This window comes from Loxodonta africana, chromosome 7, assembly GCF_030014295.1.
Source record: "Loxodonta africana isolate mLoxAfr1 chromosome 7, mLoxAfr1.hap2, whole genome shotgun sequence".
NCBI classification, from domain to species: domain Eukaryota; kingdom Metazoa; phylum Chordata; class Mammalia; order Proboscidea; family Elephantidae; genus Loxodonta; species Loxodonta africana.
Window position 1 is genome coordinate 50,142,021 of NC_087348.1, and position 18,568 is coordinate 50,160,588.

At 33.5% G+C, this 18,568-nt stretch overlaps 1 protein-coding gene across 1 annotated transcript in view; it reads left to right on the forward strand.

Annotated features, from left to right (window-relative positions):
• The window catches only part of CSTF3 (cleavage stimulation factor subunit 3), an 84,221-nt gene that overhangs the window by 20,145 nt on the left and 45,508 nt on the right, over positions 1-18,568 (forward strand). The gene's annotated exons all lie outside the window — the stretch shown is intronic.

Below are 18,568 nucleotides of genomic sequence, written 5' to 3' on the forward strand. Positions count from 1 at the left end.
GAATTGAAGCATACACTATAGTGATAGAAAACAAGTTAGGAACATAGTACAACTAGGACAAGGAGGATTTAAATGTCTCTTGCCTTTATTTTGTAAAATAGGTATGAAGGAGTAATTAAAATGAATTTTGAAATTTGGGTCTTTTACAAGCTGATGATTGTTGCATTTTGGAGTTGCAACAACATTAAAACAGTTTCAATGGTATTGGAGTGCTTTAGCCTTTTATTTACTTGTCATGTGTCAATTTATTGCCTCCTGTGTCATTTATTTAGAACTCATTTTTCTTTTTGTTCCTACTTACAAACTAATATGAATGGGATTATATGACAATACAGACATATTATCTTAGTTTCATAGGGTATTTTGAGTGTCTGGTAAAATGAAATATTTTTAAGAAAAAAAATTTAGATTTTAATTTTGTGAATTGCTTGGTTTGTCAATAAATGTAAGCACTTCAATAATTTAAAGAAAAGTTTTTCTCTAGGATAAAGCTTACGTTATGCCAGGAATAAGTTTGTGTGACTCAAGCCTATGTAATCATAATTTACCCAATGATATTTATTTATTTTCTTTTTAAACTCTCTTGAAATTTGAAGTCAGACATATTTACTTTAAAGAGTAAGGACCCCATTCTTGATTATGATTAGAAGGAAAATTTACATTTTTGAAGACCGGAGTTAGCAGTCAAGATGATTAAAAAAGTGTTAATGTGTCGGTAAGAATTGACATCAGTGTTGTCATAACAGTTTTCAGGAATGGGGTGGAAAGGTGAGGTGGGAATAATTTATATCCACATTAAGCTGAAAATGATAGCCATTTCTTTATACTTATGCAGTATTCTTCTTTTGAATATTAATTTTATAATATAAATTCTCAACATAGTCAAGTACACTGCAGCCTCCTCCTAACATTTTCCACCGTAGTTGAAATTTGATAATGTGTGGGTCTGTTTTGGACCCATTCAGAGGGCTTTAGTCACCAGCAGTACTGAATGGACTTCAGCACAACACAGTCCGCCTGTGATGTGTCCCTCAGAATGGACCTAAGCAACAACAGATTTAAAGTGAGGCTACAGTGTACTCATTGCATTTGTGCTGTAGTTTCCATTGTATTACTTTGTGGGGGGAAATTTATAGGAACATTGTGTGTGTGTTCAGTTATATGTGTGGTTGTGTATGTGGTATGTGTGTTTGTATGTGTGAGAGATTGTACCTATGTGGAGTCTGGTTGTACTTTTGGCCTGTGACCATATCCTAAAGTTTTCATCGATTATCCTCTGGGATCATTTCTTGCCTTAGTATAATTAAATCATCATAGTAGACCGACATGAAATTTCAACAGGTGAGTGAATAGGCCTAGCTGAAGTATGCTGAAGCCAGTGCTGCTTTTAAAGCAAGGATCCTGGATCACGTGAACCTGGTCTGCATTCCAATTTTGACTTTACAAGCCACGTTAGCTTATATGTGAACTCATCAGAAATGAACATAATTGGTACATAATCATTTTTATATAGTGAAGTGTTAGTACTTTGAGTTTTAAAAATTTGTTTTCCGTTTCTTAAATATTCAAGCATTATCCATGCATTTTATTATATCATAAGTTAAATTGAAATTGGCATTTAGATATTCCATTCTGTGATTAAAAACACAGTGAGTCTGTTTCTCCCATATTCTAGCTATAAGATACAAGCTGCATTCTAAAAAGAGGAAAAGACCAGGTGATATTCCAAGGGGCTGAAAGTTGTCTAAATAACAGGCTCATTTTATATATTTAAGAGTTGCTACCAGAGTTGCCTAATTTATTTAGTTGGTAATGTTTGTAGTTATATCTCATATACATGCAAATAATGTATTATGTATAAAACATTTATTGATAAAAAAATGGTAAAGAATATATATGTGTTTTTTTTTTTTTTTAATTTCTATTCCTGATTTAGGAAGTAAGATGTAAAATTGAGTGCTGGTATCAGAAATGAGTATCTTGAGTTGTGTTTTTCACTTTTCTGGTTTGCTCTTTGTTTTTTTCTCACATTTTGTATTTTGTGATACTTCTGTGAAAGGCTGAAGTTTTCTTTGGTCATATCATACGGTGTGACCTTTAATATTCCTGGAGAAGATATATAACCTATTTACAATACTTTTTAAAAATCTGAAGTGATGATAAGAATGTCTTTACATTGAAAGTAATGCTAACAGTGTTTACATAACATCTTGTTTGCACTTTCAAGAATAAAGTTTTTCTAATACATTGTTGTAACTCAGTACTTCGTGGTGGGAAGACTAGTGTTTCACTTATTTACATTTAGTTAAACCAACTTGTATGACTCCAAATACATTTAGTTTTTTCCTAATAGAAAAAAAGTAAATACATCTATAATAAAGATAATTTGTTTCCCTGATGAAAAATTTCTTCTTGTAAAATCTAAAATACAAAACAGCCAAAAAGGAGAGCAGTTTTTTAATTTTTTGTTTCTAAGCTTGAAATAGCGATTGAAAATGAGAGTATATAATTACTTAGGAAAGAAGTTAATGACAGTAGTTTGATATTGTTAATATTTTCCACTGTATTACCTTTTCTCATACCAGTGAGTGTTTAGCAATACCTAGCTACCTGTGCAAAATTTGAATGTTAAAAATGTCATCCTAAATTCATTACCTTTTTGCTACAGCATGGAAGTTGTTAGAGGTAAAATTCTCTTGTTCTAGTGAAAGAGCAATTAGGACCAACCCTTATGTGTTACAAAAATATAATTTCAAAATAATCTAGGCCAAATTTTAAAAGTGTATGTTACGTAGGAGATCACATTTTGCCTCAAGTGCTTGAAGTGTATTGCATTATTCTTGTATTTCAGAAATGCTGCATCACATGACTTAACAGTATCATAAAAGCAAACATTTGTTCTAAAATGATATAGTTACAAAGCATAGAGACTAAATGTAATTGTTATGATATGAAAATACTTTTGCTTTTGCCTAGTTTTTAAGGAGAGGCAACATTTTAATACATTTCCAGCCACTTAGTTGGTATATGAATGCCTTAAATGCAGTGTAGTATATTTGTGAATTTAAGAAATGCTAGTTTTTAAGCACTAGGGTTAAGTGAGGTACCCCAATCAGAGCCATAATACTCTTTAAAAAAAACACTTTCTAGAATGCTCCAAAGGGTCAATAACTGTTACAAAATAAAATTTACATACAGTATTGCTGCATACTTTCATTTTTTCCCCTCCTGTGGTTCCTGTAGCTTTTCATGTATGTAGGTAGGTAATCAGTGTGACAGATACATGAGCTATATTATTTTATTGTTAAAAGTAATTTATGTTGAATTGAGCCACATTGATATGAGATTTTCTTCCTGAAAGATGATGTTTTTTATTGGTAGCTGAAGGAAAAATGAAGATGGTAACGCTGCTGATAATAGCCACAATGTATCTTGCTGTCTATTAAAGCTGTAATTCTTTAATAAAAGTATATAGAGAATTGATTGCTTCTTATTTAAAAGTTTTTAAAAACGTGAATTCTTTCTCTATACTTGGTTTTTCTTTATAGATAATGGATTGTGAAGTATACATTTCTGTTTTCAAAATAACCTTTCTTCTTGGGAAATGGAAGTGAACTCAGGATGCAACATGAGTGACCTAAATTGAAATAAATTTCTACACTGTTATACAATGTTTTAATATCTTTAAATAGCAGTTTAAAACACTGTATTATCATGTTTTGTATATATTGAGCAATGTGATTTTAATATATAGATAAAATTATTGCATTATCACAAATTTTGACTATCTTTTCTATACTTCAGCTTGTAGCCTTTTTTTCTTTTTAAACATCTGTACTCTTTTCTTATAGACCTGCTCTTTTCCTGTTTGTAATAAATGTTGGTCCATGTCTGTGTGATTATTCAGATTTTACTCTAAAACACAATATGCTTTTTTTAATCTACAGTTTCTTAAATGCATGTATAAACGTGGAGTAGGGATGTAAAAGAAACCAACAGGAATTATTTGCAAACAGAACTGAGTAACTGATTTGAATAATTAAATACTTTTTGAAAAGCAAAGTAGATATTTGCATGTTTACTATTATAAAGTAGTAAACTTAGATTTTAGTTTTGTGGAATTGTCTTATCCCATCTATTTCCCTTTCCATTATTGTAGAAGAAGTGTCTGTTGTTACTTTCACTAACATGGCCTATACATTTTCTCCCTTGGGGCTTTTTCTTTTTATCCAAGACATTTTGCACTAAAACTGCAAAAGGATATAGTCACTTAAATATAAAATGTCTTTAAAGAAATTGTTTTCTAATCTTTATATCTTCTAGGTAATTCTTTTATATGAAATGTAGCTATCTTATTTGTAAGCAGATCTTGTGCTTATATTTAATATTTTTCAACTTTAGAAAGCAGACTATAATCTTTCCAGTCATGATAAACTTTTATTGGGAAAAATGTAATTTTATTTCCTCTCTAAAGAATCTTAAATTTTTAATCCAGCTTCTTGATAATCTACTCTTTTGTGATACAGCAAGATATGATATGTTCTGAAATTGTTAAACAGAAAGGGGGGCATCTCTAGGTTTATACTAAAAATACATTCTGAAAGTAGTTATGAAACAGAACTATTGGCTCATGCGGTTTGAAGTTTTCCTGTGTGTAGTATTTTAGTCTAAAATTTTTGGACCTTTATGGAATGACATACAATTCTTAGTTTTCTGGTTTTGTGGTCATTAAGCTCTTAGGGGATCATTTTGGTATACAATCCCCCCTCCCCTATACCAAGATGTATAATTAAAGATAAGCCCCAGCATGGCATTCATGAATAAACATGAGCACACTCAAGCCTTTCACCATATTACGGGGTTAGAAACCTCCATATTTGGAAATAGAATTAATTCCAAAAGCCGTTTAGGATGCTCAGACTCTTTGGTTCTAATTTAAGCTTACAGGAACCAGGTGGGAATCAATCGATTCCCTTGAAACAGACCTTTGAAAGTCAGAAACTCAGATATTTTCTAATGTGTTCATTGTTTTTCTTTTATTTAATGTGTCCTTTCAATTTTGAAACAGTTATTCTCTGAATGAGTCTAGCTCAAGGCACTTCAAGGAAATAAAGATGTCCAAAGTACTACCAGTGGTATCTGTTAAAAGCTGTACTTTAAATAAATATGGACAAGAATGCATTTAACTTGTGCATAATTTGCTTTTTAAACCTTAAATTTTACTGCTAAATACTTGCTTTCAGCAACTCCATAGCAGACAATAAATAGTTGCTTAGTAGTATAATGGCATAATAGATTGGAATCTATAGAATTTTCCTCCCACACCTCAAAATCTGTGGCAATTTGAATAGTCAGTATTGCTTCCAGTACAACTTATTGAGGAACTCACCTGCTTTTCTAAGATTCAGGGAACCATAACTTGGGGTAAGTGTCATTTTGTATGCAAGAGATCTCAGAGGAATATTTTCCGTTTGAAAATGTGGTTAAGTGGTAGTTTTAAGGACAAAGAAGTTTCCGTTAAAGACAGGATTAAAATACTATTTTGGTATAATAATTGAAATGTCATGTCCAAAGATAAGAAATAAGGTCCGAAAGCTTTTTTAAGTATCCTGATACTTCTGATCATGTGATGTGTAAAATTTATTTAGGAATGTTCAGTTACAACCTTTTTTAATGGAGAATTTTAACTCTAACACACTGATGATATTAATATACACTCTTCCTCTGTCCAGGTATTTGTATATGAGAGATGATTTATTGTGACAGTTTCTACAACTTTTTAATATTGGAATTGGGGAAAGGGTAGGTGTCACTTCATCATGATGGTTGTGTTGAAGTTTCACTAACCAAACTATAAATATTTCAAATAGTACATACTTAAAGCCAAAGTGGGCGTTATTTATACCAGAATTTTAGAGCTGAAAGGTAAGATAAATTTGATTAGTTTGTCCCCTTATTTGTACATGAATAAAAAGATTGTTACCTTTTGGAGCCAAAGTTCATAAGCTTCACTGCTTTAAGATTACTTGAGAAGCTTTTAAAACACACAAGCTTTCCAGTTAGCACTCAGAATGCTAACCAAAAGGTCAGGGGATAGAACCCACTCTATGGGAGAAAGATGTGGCAGTTAGCTTGCATAAAAGATTTACAGCCTAGAAAACCGTATGGGGCAGTTCTACTCTGCCGTATAGGGTTGCTGTGAGTTGGGATCGGGTTTGGTTTTTTGTTTATTCAGTCTCTAAAGGATGGACATGTTGAATCTGTTTCCTAAATGTTTTTAAGAATAGGCAGGCAGTTTTGTGAATTAGGCCATTAGAAGACAGTAATCAAACCTTATCGCTGTCCATATATCTCATACCCAACAGAATATTCCATATACAGTAAAAGCAATAAACTCATCAGGCTCCTGACTTGTTCTTTAGTGATTTGTTCTGTTATGATTTATAGGTCAGTATATAATCAAGAAATAATTATGTGCTTGCTAGCCTTGACTGTGATAACTTTCTTGGGTCAACAGTCAACATTAGCATTGTCATTTTAGCCTATTTTGACAGTTACTTACTCAGTTTATTCCTGGGTTTCAAACCTGTCTTCTGGCTCCATAAGCTTTTTCTTTCTTTCTTTTTTTTTTTTTAAACACAAATAATCACAAATGTCAAGCCAGAGTTTGCTTTTAGCAACTCCATAGCAAAAAACAGATAGTTGCTGGGCATGAGTCAGCCTCTGAGGAAGCCCCAAGCTGCTACAGAATGGATTTAGGCTGGAGAATGTGGCTTATAAGAATTAATGCAGCTTTTAGTGATTGCTAACTCCTTCCTTTGCGACATAAGAATACTGTCTTCATATTTTTAGATTATTAGCTAACAAATCCATTTAAATACTGCTTATTTTGTATACACAGTGAAACTTATTTAGGGGATGGAGAATGGCCTGTTCTCACAAAGGATCATTCTAGTTATTTCTGTAGTCAAGTTTCAATTCATTTCTTTTTCACTAGACCCATTCTAAACTCACATCCTCATTTTTGTGTTTTAATCTCCTATTTCTTTAATAGCCTTTGGCAGTTTTTTTTTTTTTTTTTTTGCCCTTGACAGTTTTAAAATCAAGTACAACTAAAACCAATTGTAATTTTAGAGTGATTTTTCCAGCTAATGCCTGTTATCAAAGAATTGGCTCTTTCCAATTATAAACAGAATCTTACCAGGAATGATATTTAGGAAATATTCTGAGTATTCTAAATTTCATAAAACTTAAATGTCAAAAATGACTACCATGTAAAATATCATGAAAATATTAAACAGACTGTTGTAGGAGAGAGTTTAAACAATTTTGAGGCTGTTGCCAGCAAAATAACTTTCCTGTATTATCTGTACATTTGCTTTAATTCCATCATTCGGCATGTCTCCTGGCTATCAGTTTTGGCTATTGTGTAGCAGTTAAGTGAATTTTTTTTAATGTTTTGTGGTTCTGGTAATTGGGAAATGTCAGTAGGTGAGAAAGTGCTTAAACTTGTTCATTTAGATTATAGATTAGTGGAGTTTAAGACTCAAATCGTATGCCAGTCGCAGGGAATCAGGTGGTTTCATCTGCTTTGTTAAGGGTAGAATAACAAATCGGAGGGTTTGTAACTTTTAAGGGTTACAAACTGACATTTTAAGCAATTTTTATAATGCGTTTTAAACAGTATTTTGAAATGAGATTTTTAAATGTACAGGAAAGTTGTAAGAATAATGCAAATTCCCAATTCCACTTTAAACAAACTGACTAGTTTTTAAAATTTTGCCATGTATGCTTTACATACATACATTATATATGCACTTTTATTTCCTGAACCATAGGTGATTGGGTTCGTGCCCTTCAATACTAATAAGTAATTATAACTAGCACTAATACAAACACAGTTCACTTATTGAACTCAGAAAATTTAACACTAATAGAATAATCTGCAGTCCATGTGCTAATTTTGTTATTGTTCTAGTAATGCAGTGCCCTTTATAGCAATAAATTGGTATCCCGTCTGAGATCCTTAGGTTTATGTCGTTGTCGTTGCACTTTAGTATACCTTGATCTGGAACGGTTCTTAGTCTTATGTTCGTTTAATGCTTCATTAGAATCAGATTATACATTTTAGCTGAAATTCTATGTAATTGTCCTTCTTGGGGCCTCTCAGAGGCACATGATCAGTGATGTCAGTTTTGATTTGGTTAATATTAGGGATACTTTCAGATTCGGTAAACATCCTTTCTCATCCAACTCTCCCTGTAGAATCTAATGATACAGGGCTTATTTTTTCATAACTTAAGTAGTATGTTTACTGTTAATTACTGAGTATAAATTGGTATTCTATAGTACGACTCTAAGCTTTGTTACTTAGGTTTGAAAATTATTGGAAAGTTCTAGTCCCCCCCCCGCCATGCTTTTTTAATTTTAAAGAGCTTACTAGTAATTGTTAGAAAAGATAACAGTTTACAGAATTTGACTGGCTTACGCTTGTAGCAAATTTTCTAAAAAGTGATATGTTAGTGATGGCCTTTATATTCTGTCGTGAAATGAGGAAGATAAAAAAGTTGCTCCCGCAGTCATTTGACTGTACACTTGCCCATTTTCATATATGGATAAGAACCACTGTCCAAAAAGCAAACCTGTTGCCACCACTGTAGGCTAGGGAAAATAAATAGCTTCATATTGATTTACTTAGTTGACCAAATGGCAGATGCTTTGAGTAAAAAATGTTTAAAAAAAAAAAAATCAGTGGAATCTTAGCCTTTAAAACAGATAAAGTGAGTTGAAAATAACCATCTAGATAAATACTTGATTGTGTTTGCAAATGCTGTATTTTAAAGTACTTGTTTAAATAATCACTTGGCTGTATCTTCTTGAGACACAATAGAAAGTTGCAACACTTTAAAGAAAATAATTTCCTTATAAATAAAGATGTCAGAATGCTTAACCACGGAAGTGATATTTATCCAAAAATGAGCTGTTCCGTGGCAAATTTGACTCTCCTGAGTTGACAGAATAGTTGAGATTTACATTTAAGGAACACAGAACAAACAGGAAAGTTGAAACACTGGTATAGTCAATGTAGGCTCACTCCAAGTAGGCTTAATGTTCATTTACATTTTGTCTTACATGCTTTATCTTTCTGTGCATAAAGAACATTGTCTTAATGACCGTAATACCGTTGTCACATTTGAAGAGAACACTAATGCTCTTGTATAACTTAATACTTAGTTTAATATTTACGTTTTTCCAACTGTTCCCAATTCATTCTGCTTCTAAAACTCACTGTTTTTATGATTGATAATAAAATCCCAAGTTTTTGTATTTTATGTCATAATTGTCCTTCTGTTGTGCCTTGTGTTTAAGTATCAGTTTACCACACATACTTAATGCTATTTCCATACCCACCCATCCATTTGAATGAGAACAATAATTTGGAAGGCAGGTGGGGAGTGCATTTTTTTTTTCCACTAATAGGCAAGTTATTTTAACCTACTTTTTGTGGATCTTACCCAAGTATACGTGGTACAGTGCTGAAGTTCGTAGTCAGCAGGTTCTTTCAGTTATGTTAGATTTTCATAGAGATCTTCATACATACACATTTGTATAGATCTACAAAATGTTTACAGAAAACCTATACTGCATATAGACATAAGGTAAAGTATGTGCAGGAGATACCTTTGGAGGTGAGATGTTTTCCAGATTTTTAGAAGTTAAAAGTATGCATTGAGAAATTTTTCAATTGTATCTTGTTGGTAATAATTTTTTCTTTATTCTGATTACTTGTCTCAGTAATTGGCTAACTTTTATTTAGTGTTTAATGTTTTCCAGGCACTGTGCTTATTAGTGCTTTATACAGATGATGTGATTAATCAGTTTACCCTTGAGGTAGGTGGGTATTCTCCTAAGGAACCCTGGTGGTGCAGTGGTTAAAGCACGCAGCTGCTAACAAAGACCAGTTTGAACTGACCATCTGCTCTGCAGGAGAAAGATATGGCAGTCTGCTACCATAAAGATTCCAATCTTGGAAACCCCATGGGGCAGTTGTACTCTGTCCTACAGGGTCTTTATGAGTTGGAATTGACTTGATGGCAATGGGTTTGGTTGGTTTTGGTAGGTATTTTCCTAGTTTTTTTTTTTTTTTCAGATCTTCAGTTTTTCTGATTAAGAGGAGTTAAGTAGCTTGCCTAAAAATCAACAGTGTAAACTAGTAAGTGGGGAAGGTGGGAACATAAACTCAGGCTTTCTGATTTCTGGGTGTGAGCTGATTACTAACCACTATAAGAGCTCGGCTGCTAAGAAAAAAAAGATCAACTGTTCGAATTCACCAGCTGTTCCTTGTAAACCCTATGGGGCTGTTTTACACTGTCGTATAGCGTAGCTATGAGTCAGACTCATAGTGCTGTGACTTGATGGCAGTGGGTTTTTGTTTGTTTATACTAACTGAAGGAGCCCTGGTGGTACAATGGTTAAGCACTGGGATGCTAACTGAAAAGTTGGTGGTTGGAACCCACCAGCAGCTCCACGAGAGGAAAGACCTGACAATCTGCTCCCATAAAGATTACAGCTTAGGAAACCCTATGGGGCAATATGACTGTCTTATAGGGTCACTGAGACAATGGACAGCATACAACAACGATACTAACCTCAGGGACCTAAAATAGCTTAATGAAGCTGTAGTAGTTACATAGGAGGTTTATAACTGGAGTTTTTGTTTGCCTGAGAGTTTCTTGGTATTCTTAGTTAGCTCTCTTGTTAATAAGTTGATCAGGATTTTGAGGTACATTGGAAAAAGTAGATTACATATAGCTACTTAATCACATGAAGAAAATTGCTTCAGTGGAATTTTCTACAAATCTTTTAGAAGATGGTATGGTACAGTTACACTTCACGCAACCTGAATGCTTTCTATAAAACCTTTCTAAAATTCTGCGTACTGTCGTTCTGTGTGCTGTTCTTTATATGTAGAGTCTTTAGCTGTATGTATTTGGGCCTGATTTCAAATGGCAGAAAGGAGTTCTGTACATCAAGGGGGGTAAGTCTTAGGTATTTTTGGACATTTAATAATTTGTATGAACACATTCTTTACAATTCTGAATATTCTTTACATTCTACATTAATATAAAAATAACTTTTACTGTCAATCTAGCCTTAGGAGTTTAAGATGGGATTTTCTTAAGGCCAATGTTAAAAATATAGGTAGAGTATGTTAGACTTTGAATATCTGCTTACAAATAGTTGTTCTCATACTTTCCAAAATCGGTTTTTTTTTTTTTTTTTTTGGAGTTTTGAAAAATTTTTTGGAGGGCAGGATTTTTAAAATGTAAGAAATTAAGAAACAAAACCATGAAAAAAATAAAAATGAAAGATTTAAGTCAGAGGGGTGCATTGTGTAACTCAAACACACACACAATTTGTGAAAGAGGATCTTGATGCCTGTAGCTAATGGGAAAATCAAATTTATTGAAACTGACCCAACCTTTCTTTCCCATTACTTGTAATTTATGGTTTCTCAGACTTATATACTGAAGAAATTGTTTTTGAGCACATCTCCAATCTGTGTCACTGAAACTTGAAATATCTTCATGCAGCTACCTGGTACTGTCCAGTTAATTTGAAGTAAATTACGATGTTAGGTCATAATTTGCATTGTTTACCTGTAAGAGAAAATTTGCAATTTTAAGTTACCCACAATTAAATAACTAGAATTTTACCCTAAGGATGCTTATTCTAAGATATTTTATGGATAGGAAGACAACTTTATAAACTGGTTTGTAACTTTTAGGAGATGCCATGTAGGCTAAAACATGCAGAATTGTGTAAAGAAGTCTTGGCAAGTAATTTTATGTGTGAAAGACTAGTCCTTAAAAGCACTCTAAAATGATGGGTTTTTAGTAGGATAAAAATTCAAAAATGTCTATTAATACATTTGCCTGGGTTATATTCAGATGAAATTGCCCAAAATTTTATGCCATTTTCAGTAGTATAATTGTTGAATTTGTGGATTCTCAAGTCATCTGGTGCTTTTTCAGGCCCCACACCAACTGTGTTTTGATCAGTTTTTATGTGGCTGTAGGCAAAAAAAAAAAAGTTTCAGGTTCTGACTTTCACTTTATGTATCGGGAAAATGAGGAATTGCCTTTCTTCCTGAACTGCATCTAAAATTTATTAACCTTCTAGGATTTACTGAGTAAACACATGCCACTTAGGTGCTATGGACTCCACAGCAAATAGAATGGACCCTGTCCTTTAAATTTACAATACCACTTGGTGTAGGTGCTTTGGTGGGTCAAGGAAGTCCTTTAAGACAGGACTTCTAAATGGAGGCCTGAAGTACGAGTAGGAGTTAATAGAGAATGCCTGGCAAAGAGACCTCCAAGTGCAGAGGCCTCAATGGGGAGGGACAATGTGCTTTATTTGAGGAGTTAAAACACGTTTACCTTGATAGTTTCTAAGTGTAATTCTGCTACTCTTTTAAACAAATGGCCTGTGACTGTTAATTTCAGAAACAGAACTTAATGGTCAATGTTAATCTAGAATTGCAGTTAAGGTGTTATGAAATAGAATTGTACAAAAATAATGAACATCTAGAATTTTACAATGGCTGAAATAATAGGGCGCCCTGGTGGCAAAGTGGTTAAGAGCTCAGGTCGCTAACTAAAAGGTCGGCAGTTCGAATCCACCAGCTGCTCCTTGGAAATCCTGTGGGGCAGTTCTACTCTGTCCTGTAGGGTTGCTATGAGTTGGAATCAACTCAGAGGCACTTAACAACGAAATAAGGTGAATGTAACTTAGGTCTAGGGAAAAATTGAGATGTCATAATTCTAGTCTCATTGCAAAATAAATATAATAAAAATTTGCCATTGTAACCATTTTGAATTCTACAATTCAGTGACATCAGTTACATTTACTGTGTTTTGTAAACTATCCATAAAAGTTTTTATCATCCCAAGCAGAAACTTAGTACTGCTTATATTTTTATTTAATAGGAAATTAATGAGTGATTTCCAAGATAGGGTACCACCTTAAGGATAAAAGTTTTCTGCTTGATATCCAAAAAAACAAACCCACTGCCGTCAAGTCGATTCCTACTCATAGTGACCCTATTGGACAGAGTAGAACTGCCCATAGAGTTTCCAGGGAATGCCTGGCCGATTTGAACTGCCAACCTCTTGGTTAGCAGCTGTAGCACTTAAACCACTACGCCACCAGGGTTTCTGCTTGATATCCACATGGTAGATAATCTACATTGTAGAGTCTCTTCTGCAGCCACTCTGGCCTCCTTGGTGTTTTTCAAACATTTCAGACACTCCCACCATAGGACCTTTCTTTACATTAGCTTTTCTGTCTGCTCTAATGATACGCCAGCAGGTAACTGCTTGACTATTTTGCTTTCTGTAAATTTTTGCGAAAGCGTTAACCTTCTCAATGAGTTCTACTGTGGCCACCATATTTAAAATCCCTAACACCCCCGTCCTGGCATGCCAGAACTTCTGATCCTTTGCTGTGCTCTATTTCTTCACCTTCCAGTATACTGTATAATATACTTATTATGCTTTATAGTTTCTCTTTTGTGCGTTGGCATATTCCAGGAACCTGAAATATTTGAGTTTATCATATTTTACAACTTTAATTTTAATATTAAAGGATTGCCTGATTAAAAGGCATTACTAATTCACCTAGCTTTTTGAAGTACATTTTTTAAATTGATTGCTTGTGTTTCTGAAATACAGACAAAGCTAAAAAAGCAAAATCTAATATGAAGATAGATTCCTGGCTGGATACAAAAAAATTTCAGGCATATAGAAGTAAAATTTCTGAGACCTTTGTATTTATATGATAAAAATTTGAGTTTTCACATTTTCAAATAAAAAAGGTTGATTGTCAGATTGCACTAGACCAGACCATATTTGTAAAGCATCAACAGTCTAACTCTCCCTACTCCTTTTCACAGCTTTGACTAAGGTTGTAATATATGCACAATGCCAAAATCTGATGAGCAGAAACTCATTGAGACCATTTAGATGATTGAAAATATATAAATGCCTGTGTTTTAACTTAATCCATAAACTGTATAGATTTATTTTTTAAAGTAACAATTACTCTAGCTTTAATTTTTTAAAGAAACAATGGAGTTCTGTGTTAAATACTATATATTTACTATTTTAGCGTGTTGTGGCTTTTGTCCAAACTTTTCACTTCTGTACGCATAGCAAATATTAAGGTAAACTCAGTTGCTGAATCTATGAAGTGTTTCTGAGAACTGAATTATAATTACTTTGGAATTCTGTAATAGTGCATTGTAGGAAATGTATTTGGTTAATGGAATTTTATGATAACTATTTTTTACCTTTGCAAATTAGTATTTCAGTGAACATCGAATTTTAGTTTTTAGTTGCCTATTAGAATATTAGAATAGCTTGCATGTTTTTTCCAACTTTTTTTTTAACTAGGTGTTAATAAAATACCTTGAAAGAGACTACCAATTATGGTGGACTGCGTTCCTCAGATCAGCTCTCTCACTGAAAATATCTAAGGCTGATGAACAGGATTTTAAGAACATCTTAAAAACATTGAAAAACTTAGGGCATAGTAAGGAATTACCAGGCCACAGTCTAATTGGGGGAGTCAAGTAGCAGATATCAAGAACACAGGGAGACAAACTGGTTTTGCCCTGAGGACATTATCCAAACTGGGAGAACTTGAGCTGCAATTTTGAAGATTTCTAGGAACTGAGGCAACAAAAGTCGGAACCCAAGACCTGCCCAAGGTGGAATATCCAACTGAACGTCTCCGTTTAAAGTTGTGTGCTCAAAAGGCTACCATCAGGGTGATGGTGAACCAGAAGTAAATCTGTACTTCCCAACCACAGAAGACTGAAGAAAGTCGTTTTGATTTGAGCTAAGTTGGTTGGGGGAAATCCTGAGATAACAACAAGCTGGCCCTTGCATGGATATGTAGTCCTAATGCACATCACTTGGGTGGTTGAAAGAAACTCAAGCCATTGATTTCAGGCTAAATTATGCCCCTAGGTGCCTGGTAATAGTTATTGAAACTGTCTGGAGGAATGCATCTTTACACTAGATACCAAAGAAAATGAATAAATGGATAAGGAACAGTTCTGTTATTCAAAACTAAGCATATGAAGAAGACGTATATATAGCAGAAACAGTTCTGCAAAGTCTTCAGAAGCTAGAATTATCAGATTTAGTGAGGTTAATAGCAGATTAGACACAGATGAAGAGAATTGGAGAACTGAAGGAATACAGATGGGCTCTTAAAGATATAATGAGATGGAAGATATGAAAGAGCGGTTAGGAGACACAAAGGATAGAGTAATAACATAACTGAAGTTCCAGAACTAGAGGAGAAAATAGGGCAGAGCATCATTTAAAGAAAGAAAGGCAAAGAATTTTTCAAATTATAACATCAACAGATTCAAGTTTCTCAGTGAACCCCAAGCAAAATTTTTTTTTAATTTCTGTACCTAGACACATCAGAGTGAAACCATACAACACTAAAGATTGTGGGTGGTGGGGGGGAATCAGAGAAGCAGCCAGAGAAAATAGACAAATGACTTTCAAAGGAATTGCAGTTCGACAACAGCAACGGTGGAAGCCAAAAGACAGTGGGACTGTCTCTTCAATTTGCTGAAAGAAAACGGCTGTCAACTTAAAGCTCTATACCCAGGAGAAAAAAATTCATATTTTGGGGTGAAAAAAGATGCTTGTAGACAAAGTTATTAAAACTATTTTCAAAGTTATACCTGCATTTATGGACATTTCCAATCGTATATAGATAGCTTTCTTAAACATGTATATAAATTTTTAAGAAAAAATCTAAATAAATGTCAATCAGATTACTCTCAGTAATTTTTTTAACAAGCCTTCTCCAAAGTCATTCCATTCTAATGAAAGTTCTCTTAAAGAATTTTTATTAGAATTATGATTAGTGGAATAGTTAGGTGCGATCGAGTTGGTTCCAATTCAAAGTGGCCCTATGTACAGTAGAATGAAATAACCACCATCATCAGTTCTTTAGTCTTCCTTGTTGTACAGCTTTTGCATGCATATGAGGCAATTGAAAATACCATGGCTTGGGTCAGGCGCACCTTAGTCCTCGAAGTGACATCTTTGTTTTTTTAACACTTTAAAGAGATCCTTTGCAACAGATTAGCCCAATGCAATACATCCTTTGATTTCTTTACTGCTGCATCCATAGGTGTTGATTGTGGATCCAAGTAAAATTAAATCTGTGACAACTTCAGTCTTTTCTGTTTATCATGATCTTGCTTTTATGGGTCCATTTGAGAGGATTTTTGTGTTCTTTATGTTGAAATGTAATTTATACTGAAGACTGTAGTCTTTGATCTTCAGTAAGTGCTTCATGGCCTCTTCCGTTTCACTTTTATAGTAATCCTAGGTACATTTTTATCAGGGACAAAATTATTATGCATTTTATTTTTGTAAGTTTACTAATTTGTGAATATGATAAACTTTTCAAGTTTTTACCCAAATATATAATTGAAAAATATTATTCAAGGTTTAGTACTTCATGTGACACTTTAACTTACTTGAAAATGAATTTTTTAATTGAGTTTCACCAGTGCCTCACTTTATTAATTAGTATCCATTATTAAGTTTGAAAATTAACCAAGTAAATTTTTATGGTAGTGCTTCTGTACTTTGTTTCATCAATTTGCGTTGGAGTTGTTTGCTTTTAAAAATGCCTACATTCTGTGAGGTGTTTAAAAGTTTTAAAACTAATCTTTTACCTTAAAAATACTATTAAATAATGTAACAACACTGAACATCTCATGTATGCAAATACATTCTATTTCTTTTGTACATTCTGAAGTTTTTGAAATATTTGTTTTGAAAATTGGTAGGGAAAATATAGAAACATATTTAAGCATAAAAGAAACCCAAGAAGATTATGTACCAAGTAGAGAAAAGCTTAAAAAACACCTATTTTTGAACAAGTAATGCATTCACATGGCTCAAAAATCAGAGGATACAAAAGGGACCTACAGTGAAAAGTCGCCTAATCCCTCGCCTTGAACCACCCGTTTCGTTTCCCCAGTAAAAATGTTCAGTTTCATGTCAATCTAGAGATGTTTACTGCATGTACAACATGTATATTTTCTCTACATTACATTCTGTTTTGCAATTTGTTTTTTGCTTAACAGTGTATTTTGGAGATCATTGCTCCTCTATGAGTACATGGTATTCCATATTTACCCTGTGCCCCTTTGAAGGACATTGAAGTTCTGCCCAAACTTGTCTTACTACAGCCGGCAGTACAGTGAGTAACTGTACATGTCATTTCCATTCGTGTGAATATATCTAGATTAAATTCCTGGATCAAAGAATATGTGTATTTTTTAATTGTTATTTTCTATATCTCATTGTCTTCCACAGATGTAACAATTGAAAAACCCATCGGTAATCTTTCAAAGAGCCTGTTTCCCCAAAACCTCCTCACATGGTGTATTATGACACTATTATGACACTTTTTAATTTTTGTCAGTACTATTAGGTGAAAGGAAACCCTGATGGTGTAGTGGTTAAGAGCTATGGCTGCTAAACAGAAGGTCAGCAGTTCAAATCCACCAGGCGCTCCTTGGAAACCGTGGAACATTCTACTCTGTCCTACATGGTCACTGTGGGTCGGAATTGACTCACCCGCCATGGGTTTGATTTTATTAGGTGAAAAATGATGACCTAGTATTTATATTTCTCTTATGAATGAGAGTGAGCATGTTTTCATATGTTTAAGAGCCCTTTGTTTTTCTGAGAACTGTTATCCTTTGCCCACTTCTCTGTTTTCTTATTTGCAGGAGCACTATACATTAAGGAAGTAAGGGAAACTTTAACACCATTTTCTATTTAAAAGTACGACTAATTTTGACAAATTTACATAGTCAATGTATATTAGCTTGTTTTTTTCTGTATGTCAGTGGAAGGAATGATAAATACGTTCTAAGATGAAAGACCATTCTTTTCCTTTATTTTGGTATTGTTGACCTGCTTGAAATATTTTGCTTTTAGAGACATGTTTTGTACTTAAGTTTTTATTTTTGCTGGTCAAACCTGTAATTTCCCACTTAAATTAAAATCTTGGGTTTGCAAATTATTTTTCTCAGACATCTTTAGAGCTTTTTATATTCTTGCAGCTCAACTTTAAACTTTAGAAGACTTGGGTAACGTTATGTAATGAGATAGTTTTACGTAGATTTTATAAGGGCTTATTTCTGTTACTAGTTATAATTTTTCTCTTGTTTTGCCTGTAAAATTCTTGTGAAGAAAAGTCTTGATTCGCACTACAGATTTTCTTGAGCTGTTCAGTAAGGTTATATTTTATAGAAAATAGACATCGAAATCAAGACAATCTTTCAAGAATCACAGATCTTTTTAAAGTGAGTTTTATGTATAAGGATTATATCCTGTATGTTTAATTTTAATCATTTTTAAAACTAGTTTCACTTTGGTGCAGTAATTAAACACTTCCTAAAATCTGGTTTTCCAACATGCACATCTTCCAATGCAACAATATATCTCAGCCG